This window comes from Mus caroli, chromosome 16 (assembly GCF_900094665.2).
Source record: "Mus caroli chromosome 16, CAROLI_EIJ_v1.1, whole genome shotgun sequence".
Classification (NCBI taxonomy): domain Eukaryota; kingdom Metazoa; phylum Chordata; class Mammalia; order Rodentia; family Muridae; genus Mus; species Mus caroli.
The window spans coordinates 61,407,661-61,413,765 of NC_034585.1; the positions used below are offsets into that span (position 1 = coordinate 61,407,661).

The following is a 6,105-nucleotide window of genomic DNA, read 5'->3' on the forward strand; positions in this document are numbered from 1 at the left end:
CAGAGAATATGTTAGACTCCATGGAAGTAACAAATTCTAGGGCTAACTCTGAAAGTTTGGAAATGAAGGTAGAGGGGAACATTATGGTCGATCACTTCTCTCCTTCACTTTTATAACCTCTGCCTTGGTCATAATCATCAAAAACCACAATTTTCCCTTAGTGGCAACGTTTTCTGAAAACATGGTATTTTGCCCATGATTCTCTCACTGCAGCCATTTATCTAAAATGCTTTTCCCCATTCCTGATTCATGCTGCTTTAATCTAGTGTGCTTTGGCCAAGGCATATATTTGTTTTATTTCCTTGGCTCACCTCTTGGATTCTTTACATCTGTGAAACACTTTCCTGTTTACAAGCCTCGAATATAATTAGAGGAACTATGGGTACTTGTGAGGAATGCAGAAACTCTGGCTTCATTTTACCAGCCTAGGTTCATTTCCCAGCCACACTCATTTGCCGTGATCCTGGAATGTTTTTTGAGAGGTGATATGTTCTTTTAAAGCAATTTTGGACCGAGACTCTTATCCATGTGAAATCACCAAGGTAAGCGAAACAATGCAAGCTACTTTCCCCAAAGCTCCATGTTTGTGTTCTCTCAAACAAGTGGAAGGTTTTTTGAGATGTGATGGCAATCAATTCTTTCTCTCCTCCCTTCCTCCAGTCATCACACAGATAAGCTTAGACACCTAGATCCTATTCCCAGGCTATTGATAATAAAGACTTAGATATGACACCGTGTTTTCTTCTCTGGCTCACATCGCTATTATTTCCTGTAACAAAAAAAGAAAATCCAAACCCACACACCACTGACGAGTTGGCCAAATATATCAAGTCTGGACTTTTTGAGAGGTTCAGGCCACACATGGCCTTAATAATGAAGCAATTACTGGGTTGATTCTTTGTTTTAAAGATTAAAGGTTCAGTCTCAGTAGGCCATATCCTACTCTCAACCCTTCCCATTGATTTCAGCCGTGAAGTGGCTGTTATGTCTTTCTAAATACATGTTTAAAGTGATTTGAATTTAGAAATGATAAACTTTTCAGTCTTGGAAGTCACCAAATACTCCTGCCTGTGATATTTTCAGTAGCACAATATATTTTTTCTTCTTCATTTTGGACCTTACTAACTGAAAGTTGACTCTTGGTTCTCCCTATAATTTATATGTTATAGTTAACGTAGGTCTTCTATGTGTTCTACAAACTAGGGTATGTTTATGATTAAAGCAAGAATTATTAATTATTATAATATGGATTTGTGAATTATGATTATGCTCAATAGGTAGGCTATAACTAATCCCATAAACTAGTGCACATGTGATATAGTTTGTTCTCTATTGCTGTGATAAAAAACCACTCTGTCCATAAGCAACTTAGGGATTAAGGAATTTATTTCATCTTACACTTCCAGGTTACAATAGGTCATTGACTCAGAGCAGGACCTCCAGGAGGGAAGCTGAAGGCAGGAGTGCTTGCTATTCTATGAAGCATCACCTCTGACCAGGGGCCTCCCTCACAGATGAGGAAGTACAGCAGGAGCTATGGAGTGTGCTGCTAGCTAACTTCTTTTCTCCCTGGTGCTGGCTTGCTTACTGATTCATGACTGCATAAATTTCTTGTATAGCCATGGCCCTCTGAATAGAAATGATACTGTCTACAGTTCACTGGGTCTTTTTTCCATCAATTAACAATCAAGAACAGCCCCCAACACACATACCCACAAGTCAATCTGACCAATGGAATTCCTCAAATGAGTCTTTTCCTTCCTGGTACATCTAGGTTGTGTCAAGCTGACAATCAAGGCTCACTGAAACAACAGGACTCTTCATTGTTTCATAGCTGTGCTGGTTTGAATAGATTTGGCCCACATAGACTCATGGGTTTTGGAACTTGGCCCACAGGGAGTGGCACTATTAGAAGTGTGACCTTGTTGAAGTAAGTATGGTCATGTGAGAGGAAGTATGTCACTTTGGGAGTGGGCTTTATGATCGTCTGATGTGATCTTTCCTAGTGTGATCTTTCCTAGTGTGGAACCAGAGCCTTCTCCTGGCAGACTGCACAGGAAAGTCTCCTCTTGGCTACCTTCAGATCAAAATGTAGAACTCTTGGCTCTTCCAGCACCAAGTCAGCCTGTACAAGACATGCTTCCCGCCATGATGATAATGGATTGAATCTCTGAAACTGTAAGCCAGCCCCAATTAAATGTTTGCCTTTATAGGAGTTCCCTTGGCTATAGTGTCTCTTCACAGCAATAAAACCCTAACCAAGATAATAGCCAAATACCAAATGATTCCTTTTGGTTATTCTTTTTCTATCCATCGATGGTAATTGCTAATATTAGTATATCAATTCACTTTATTTGTTAATAGTTTAGTGGTAGAATGAACTCAATATTTCAACAGTACATTTTACAAATCCAGGGTATAAAGAAGATTAGGTAACTGTTAATTGCAATGATCTTGGTTCATTAGAATGAATCATTGGTTTGGTTCCAGGTCTTTGGTTTCTGTGACACCATCAATGTTGTATTCTCACCTGGCTCCTGGTTATCCTGTTGTTGTCTTGTGTTATTGAGATCCTGTAACTTTGGACCAGCTGGATTGTCCCTTTCAGACATCCCAACCATTTGCAGATGATACAGATTTTTGGGGTGGGCCAACTCAGAGCCCTGGATCTGGGCACAGGTAGTAGCTGAGCTAAGTCAGCTTGCTGGCTCTACCTTATCTACACCACCAGGGGGAGCTCTCCAGCACTGCATCAGCCACCATCAGCATGAGGCAGGGTCAAGTCCAAGCAAGACTCATGGCCTTGGTGTGGCAGTAAGCCAGTATCTATGGCCTGCCTGTGCCCGGTGTAGGAGGGCAAGTCTGTGGGTGCCAGGGCAGTCCAAAGTTCTCGGTCTTGTTTTCCTCCTTTCCTCCTGTACTGTGTGATGGTAGGCAGGGTTCCTTGTGTCTATGGCAGGCCTGTGCTGTGGGGTAGAGGGCAGGTCTGTGTCACCTCCCACCAACTCAGGTCTCTGTTTTCTTCCTCCTGCACTGACTGGGCAGCCTGGATTTGATTTGATTTGATTTTTATGTGTCCTAGGCATAAAACAGTGTTGGTCATTAAGTCAGGCGTCAGGCTAGGATGAGCAAAGGACTTCTATCTGCTTTGCCCTTGACTGATATAAGATCAACACCACCAACAAAGTGTGTCTTTGGCCATTGCTGGGGGCGTGGTCAGATATTTCCCATTCTTTATGAAAAATTGACTATAGTATTGACAGAAGAAATTTTGATACTGGATTCTTGGATTCTGCTTTGGGCTCTTTTATCTTCTCTGTTTTAAGTAAGAAACAAGTTTTCTGTGACTCACAGACAAGGACATATTTAAAATGAAAGATCAATACCTATTTCAATGGTAATTGTAACAATTAATTAAAGGAAAATGTCTTCTATACACCAAGTTCATATCAATTATTACCTATCAACCAGACGTGCTAAGTCTATTTCAGTCTTTCCTTGTTCCATTGCCCTAGAACTTTGTCTTGAATATGTGTGATGCTCCTAAATCCCATAAGCACCCCAGAATCATTCATGTGAGCAACACTTTAAAATTCTCACCATATCTGATTTCACACCACTATTTCTTGTCATAGGCTTGACTATCAGAGCTTTAACAGGCTTTCCTGGAGATTCTGTTGTGTGGCCTTGGGAGCAAATTGCACTGTATCTTTTTTTTTTTTGATATTAGAAATATTTGCATGCAATTATATGTCCATAAATTTCAAAGTGTTTGAGTGCCTTCTATCAGATACATTTTAGCACTTTACCTGAATTAAGGCAAATTATCAAAATATTTGAAGCTGAATGATGCTGATCTGAAATGATAAGGCAGCCACAGTACCCATCAATTAAGAAAAAAATTAAAGCGAGTAAAAACATGATTTATAAATAATTTCCCAAAGTCAGCTGCAATATTCCAAACAAAAAGACACTCTCTATGATAGTTACTTCTCCCATGAACTTTCCAAAGTACATTAGTTCTTATTTTTAAGGCTTTTTGGGTATTCTAATAAGTTATCAAATTAACAACTTCATGAGAAACTGGTCCTATCTCACCCACTGCCATAAGTATTTTAGAACTCTAAACAGGATGATCATTTGTACCATGTACCTGATAAATCTGATAAATTTTTGTTGAGTTAATGTGTAAAGCATTCTTAAAAGACATTTTTTCTTCTGGTAGTTTATTAATGCAACACAACCAAAAATGTGGCTCCCAGACGGGATACCTGTGAGCTTGTTAGAAACAGAAGTTTCTAGTCTTGCGGCAGTCCTATTGACTTGGAATCTCTAGGGTAGAACTTGGCATTCTATAGTTAACTAGCAGTTCACATGAGCATTGGGTTTTCTAGAGTGTGAGGACTGTTTCACAACACATTTCACTCATGTGTTTATAACAACAGGTGGCTCGCTGAAAATTAAGAGATGACTTCAAATCAGGCATTGATAAACACAAGATCTGAGAGAAAAAAGGGGGGGAGAGATAGATAGAATGGGAGAAGGTGGGGGAAGGGAGGGGAAAGAGAAGAAGAAGAAGACAGAACAATTGCTTTATTTAACAGAATAATGTTTTATATGGATAACCATGAGGCTGTTATACATTAACCATGGATTTATTCAATAGCAACTGTACATCAAATGCTATGCTGGATAATGGGATGGATACAAATTTATTTCCTGCCCTCAAGGAGGAATTTTTAGGCTAAAAAGACAGTCATGTACATAAATAATTAAAAACACAAGAAAGCAAGTGTGCCAGTTATTAAACTTTTGTCTCTCAGTTTCAACACCCATCTCCATATGCTTCTTCATACTTTAGGCTGGGGCTCTGGAAACCACATTTCTTCATTGGCAGCAAGCTGTGAGGCTCTGCAAGTTTGGATACTAAAGGAAGGCTGTACTGCTAGAGAAGAAAAGGGGACTTGCTGTTTCCTCTTATTTCTCCTGGTTTTCTGTAGTTGAAAGTATATCCAGCATCACTACCTAGCCCTAATGTGACCATTTCTTCTTGTGGCACCAGTAGAATCTAGTTTTCAGTTTTTCCTATTTCTTGGACCAGCCTCTTCATATTTCCATGGAAACACTGAAACCAGGGAGCTATTGCTCTGCTTTAGAGTATGATTCTGGCGCCAGGAAGCCTCTTCCATGATCCCAGCACTAGCTCACAAACATCTTGAAGAATGTTTCAAATCATCCTAACCCCTTCCATTTGTTTCACAGCTGTATGGGTGATAGCTGCTTCTTGCAATTGCTGCCACCATGATGGTTCAGGCTCCATATTTGTTTTATACTCTTATTAGATTTGACTGTATTATTCATTTTATTACATCATCTTTGGTGGAAAAGCTGGTGACTTTTCTGCCTGCCTACTGGATGATGAACAACTCAACAAATGATTGTGTGCACTGATGGGAAGTGTTAACACAGCAGAGAGTTTTTGCACTTTCTCTTGAATCAGTTTCTACTTCTTATCACAGCTATATTTTAATCTACTTAGGATCTCCTTTGCATTCTAAACTCAAATCTACAAATCACTATTTACAATAAAAGCAAAAAGCATCTCTAGAATAAGTAATGCATGAATCACAGATAAAATTACTTGATACTTTAAATAAATAACAGAGGGACAGGGGAGGTAATAAAGCATAATTTGAACTGGCAGGGCTGAAATTATAACACACACACATACACACACACATACACACAAATGCACACACACACACCACACACATACACACATACACACACATACACACACACATACACACACACACACACACAGTGCAGCACAATCCCAACTAGGGGCTGGCAAGAAGTCTCAGTGGGGAGTGGCACCTATGTGTGAGCTGGAGTTCTAAACCAGGACCCCACACTTTGGCAAGAGAGTAGCCACTCCTGAGAGTTCTCTTCTCTGATCTCCACAGTGCTCCATGGCATTGTGGATACTTGTTTGCTCATGCATGTGTGTGCTTGCATGTATGCAAGTATACACACAAACTAACAAACAAATAAACACACACACAGAGGAGAGAGAAAGAAAGTGTGTGTGTGTGTGTGTGTGTG

At 39.8% G+C, this 6,105-nt stretch overlaps 1 non-coding gene across 1 annotated transcript; it reads right to left on the bottom strand.

The window, feature by feature from the left end:
* Positions 1–3,069: 3,069 nt before the first annotated feature.
* LOC115029619 lies at positions 3,070–3,213 on the bottom strand. Its single transcript, XR_003835186.1, has one exon. It is a non-coding gene; the product is annotated as a small nucleolar RNA SNORA48 (small nucleolar RNA).
* Positions 3,214–6,105: the final 2,892 nt, after the last annotated feature.